The 5,085-nt window shown below is 32.3% G+C and overlaps 1 long non-coding RNA gene across 1 annotated transcript; it reads right to left on the reverse strand.

Moving 5' to 3' along the window:
• Nucleotides 1-484: 484 nt before the first annotated feature.
• On the reverse strand, nt 485-2,093 carry LOC124896678. Its single transcript, XR_007053064.1, has 2 exons — nt 1,747-2,093; nt 485-1,084 (listed from the first exon to the last, which is right to left on the reverse strand). It is a non-coding gene; the product is annotated as an uncharacterized LOC124896678 (long non-coding RNA).
• Between the last annotated feature and the right edge of the window lie 2,992 nt (nt 2,094-5,085).

Here is a 5,085-nt window from a genome sequence, read left to right on the forward strand (position 1 = left end):
AAAGATCTTATCATAGAAGTTTAATATTCATCCACTGTTGGAATTTTGATGGAAAAATCAAAACTTGCGGAATGCAGGTTTGATCCGTGAACTCTGCTCGAGAGAAGCTCGAAGCATAAATTTTGTGAATATTATAATTGGAAGATCAACAATCATGTAAACAAATCAAGCATTTTTCCATAAAGCGTTGGATCGGTGTTTAGTCAGAGTAATCCTTTTTTGCTGCCAATCAGTTGGCCATGCTTCGTTCTAATAACGCCCTTTCTGTTTTTCTTTTTATTTGAAATCCCTCAAGCTCAAGAATAATGTAAGAGTTGGTACGTTTCAACATTTTAAGAATTCTAGAACTTGTTTCACCGACAGTGGATGCTTTTCCCAGTTGTATATTTGATTTATCTCAGTTGCGATATCTAGCTTTGACTTTTTACTCATCCATTAATGATCAGGAGATTAATGTTCCCCCGTCAATGGCCAGGCTTAGATATTTGGAAACTTTTATACTAAAATTGCAAAAATTATGGACCGTGAAATTTTTGAGATGTCGCAATTGAGGAACCTCTCCTTGGATAGGAATAACATAGTTCCTGGAATCTTTGTACTGTGATTATCATTTCACTGTACAAGCTCCTTATGTAAGGAAGTTGCAGATATGCGGTAACCAACAAGACTACATATAAAGCAACAAAATGAAGGGCTTCCATAAGTTTTGGTCTTTTTCTGGCTCGAGGAATTGAAATTTTATGGGATGCCACAATTAGTACTTCCTCGTCTGGAAGCTTTCCTGGAGAACCTTAAAAAGTTAGCTTTTACCAATACTCAAGTGAATTTGGAGGATTTGAGAATTTTTGGTAAGTTGCCCAAACTCGAGGCCCTCAAACTAAGATTTGCTTCCTCCAGTATTGGTACAAAGGCGGAAGTAGTCGAGGAAGGATTTCCACGGTTGAAGTTCTTCATGTTGAGTCGCTTGAACATCAGATACTGGAGAGCCAATAGTGATATCTTTCCATGCCTTGAACGACTATTCCTTGTATGTATGAATATGGAATCAATCTCAGAAGATCTTCCAGAAATAACCACACTCCAGCTGATAGATATACGCATGTGTGAGTCATCAGTTGTGAATTTTGCCAAGAAGATTCAACAGGAAATTGAAAACAACTATGGAGGTTCTATTGAGGTCCGTTTTCGCTACATCCTTTAGGCCATCTTTTTGCTAGAATTTCTTTAGTAATTGTAACTTGTATTCATGTGTCAAGTTAATGAGATAAGTAACAACATGAGATTATACCATTTCCTTTTTAGGATCTGATAATGATCTGCAGTCTTGTCTTTTTAACTAACTAAATGTGTTCCATTCATAAGGCTAAGAAGAAGCAAAGTTTTGGAAAAAGAAATCAAATCTCTTGATCATTATTGGTACATGGATTCTATCCGACAAGATTTTGTAGATGTAACAACACTCGAGCTAACTTTTATAGCCAACTATCTGAAATCTGTTGTGAAATTTACATTTAAGACTAAAAAGACTAAACATAAATCCAATTCTAAACTACTGACATTTAGAACAAACAGAAAAACGATCCACAAAAATTGGAATTGCAGAAAGGGGCACTGGAGCCTGTTCTGGTACATAAAATTTGGAGTACTTTAAAGAACACCAAGGCACTAAAAGTGATTACACCTGGCTCTCCATTTCTCAAATTTCAAACATTTCAGTAGCAAGAATTTCAAGAGAGAAAACCTTACCGATGTCTCCAGTTTCTTGCTTTTTCTTGTTTGTTTGTGTATGATAAGAATTGAAGTTTGTGCATAAACAATGAAGAATCTCTCGCAAGAACGAAATTATTTACATAAGTACAAAATAGTCAAATATTCTTGCTCATTGTATAAATTGTAATGCAAAAACAAGTACAATATTTATAAAAGTAAATCAAGTAAAAAAGACGACTTAAAAGGCCTAGCTAATACGAACCTCAACAAAACTTGCATAGATGTCTTTAATTTCTTGGCAGAATTCACAATTTATTCTTTACACTTGCATATATCCATTAGCTGATGTGTGGTTATTTTTGCAAACTCTTCCGGGATCGAAACCATAGTTTCAAATATGTAGCTTTTGTTTTAAGATATTTAAAGATTTTATGTTTGACTTTATGGTAAAAATTAAATAAATCCATACTCTCGAAATTCATTGAGACGCCCTTCAATTTTTATGATTAGTGTATGTATGCCCTAATTGTTTGTTACTTTTTACTTTTAAACGGTTTAAAAAATTGTACTCTTAATTTTTATGGTAATAACAAGAAATTAATTAGAGTTCCTCTTATGTGTTATGATGATAGGTTACAACAAAATAAAACCACAATTTCCAACTAAAATAAAATATTTAATTAAAAAAAGGCTAAGTAAGGTGATGAATTTAATGAATAAAATATAAGCGACACAAAATAATATATCCTGTAAAATAGAGAGAATGATGAAAACACATTTGAAGTATTGCATTTTTGTGAGTTTTATACACTCTCCATTTAAAAAGAATGACCTATTTCGGCGTGACACAGAGTTTAAAAAAATAAAGAAGAATTTTAAATTTTGTGTTCTTAAATTAAAATTATATCAAATGTACCAAAATGTTCTTTAATTTTATGGTCTCAAATATGTCACATGGAAAGTTGATTAAACTATTGACAAAAAGTGAAAGAAGTCAATTTTTTTTTTTTTTTGAAACAGACTAAAAGGAAAAGTAGATCATTCCTTTAGAAACGGAGGAAAAAATTAATTTTTAGGCATGCAAGTTCTTTTTATATCCACTCTTATGTATTGTCTTTCTCAAATGAGTGATCTCAATGTTCGTAACATGCGAACAATTCCTCTAACGAATATGAGACCTGAGTAAATGATAAGTATCAACTAATAATTTAAGAACATAATTCAGAATCCTCACTTAATTTTTCTACCTCCTCCACGAATACAAAATCGTTTAATACTGAAGTAAGAGGAAAATGTAAATCAATATAGCCAAAAGTTACTCTAATAAAGTTATTGTAAGACCACAAATGACAAGTCATATGCTTAGCCTAAAATGTCTAAAGGGGTTATAGTTTTTGGTGTTGTAGAAGGATTAAGCTCGATCCAAATAATTAACATGACATTACTTTTTATGAAACGAAACAAAATGTAATATTTCTTGAATTGAAGTGTGCACAACACATAATAAAGAGCAAATTTATGTCCTTTAAATGACTATTTGGTCAAACGTACCAAACAACGAAAAAATAAAGAAATTTACCGAATTCCTTCTTTACCAAGTAACACCTCAAGACATTATATTTTATTATATATTGTCTTTTAAATGATTATTTGGTCAAAAGTACAAAACAACGGGAAAATAAAGAAATTTGCCGAATTTCTTCTTTACCAAGTAACACCTCAAGACATTATATTTTATTACATATTATATTGTTGTTATTATTATTATTGTTATTATTATTATTATTATTATTATTATTATTATTATTATTATTATTATTATCTTAAAAAAATGATGAAGTATTAATCAACAATACTTCAATCAACTTGAAATATTATTTAACCTCAGCACACTTCTTTAAATGACCAAACATTCTCAAAATTAACTTATAAGAAAAAAATCTCACATAAACGATCCACATTACATACTAAATAATACACAAAATCATGTAAACAACTTCGTTCATGCTTTGATTCACAATAAAACCTATAAGAAAAATGCCGAATCGAGAAAGAATCTGTGATGAACTAACTAAAAGTAAAGCATAAAAAGCCCTAACCCTAAACCCTAAAATCTACGTCTTTATTAGTCACTGACCATCATGGCCACTGCCTCTGGTGGGATACTCCCACCAGAAGAACTAGTAAAGAAGAGTACTAAGGAGCAGAACATGGTATCACAATCAGTAGTTAATATACCAAAGTACGCAGAGGTTTTGAAGCCTAAACCTGTCATTAATAATATTACTAAGGTTCCACCAAAATCTGTTGTCATGCTGCATAGAGAATCTAGTATCACATAGAAATCTTCAGAGATGAGAAACTTAATCAGTCAAAATAATATATAATCTGCTATCATTGGTAAATTTTCTTATGGTAAATTGGACATTAAAGATTTGAGAAAGGCAATCCCTAGACAATGTGGATTCAAAGATAAATGCACAATAGGAGTATTAGATGCAAGGCTGAAACACCCTGGGTTTTGATTCTTAGAAGATTTCTTGATTTTGAACTCACTGGACATCATTCGACTTGTGGGTACTATTCATATTGATGATGTGATACAATTTAGGGTCCCTCACTCATATAATGATCAGTGTGGTTTGGGGTGGTTTCTGTCGAAGGTATGACTGGACTCCATACGAGTCGTATGGAGGTAGTACGAGTAGCAAAGTCCTAGTCGTATAATTAACAGTGTCAATCTCTAGAGGTACTGTCTAGGGTACGAATTAGTGGTACCACTTGTATGATGGGGTACGAGTGGGGTTCCCAAACCGTACCCACCTGCGAAATTTTTTACAGTTTTAGTTGGGGATATTTTGGACATTTCTGTCTTATAACTTCTTTAGACCCAATGACGTAAAAAACCTTTTGGGGATTCATTAACCTATTTGCAATCAATCACACTCTTAAACACTCTAAAATCTCTCAAGCTTTCGATTCAAGAAAGAGGCTAGGGTTTCATCAATACAATTAGTTAAAGGCTTTCAAGAGCAAATCTCTTCGTACTCTTTGGTATCTAAGGCATGTTACTCCCCCCTCACTGTTAGTTCAACTAAGTTCATGTTTTAATGAATAGTTATCATGATTTAATTATGGGTATTGTTTGGTTTTGAAACATATGTTAGGGGCTTTTGGTTATTAATGGTTGCATAATGTTTTCCTATGTTTTACTTATGGTTTTTCATATTATAATATTGGTTTAAACATGGTGGAATGGATGGTAATGGTAAATGGGTTTAGGGTTAAAATGGATTCCCCAAATCATTGATCTTGGTCTCGGAAACTATATGCCCTCAACATGTTTGATAAAATGCCTATGAGAATGGTTTTGTT

This window comes from Capsicum annuum, chromosome 3 (genome assembly GCF_002878395.1).
Source record: "Capsicum annuum cultivar UCD-10X-F1 chromosome 3, UCD10Xv1.1, whole genome shotgun sequence".
In the NCBI taxonomy this organism is placed as follows: Eukaryota; Viridiplantae; Streptophyta; class Magnoliopsida; order Solanales; family Solanaceae; genus Capsicum; species Capsicum annuum.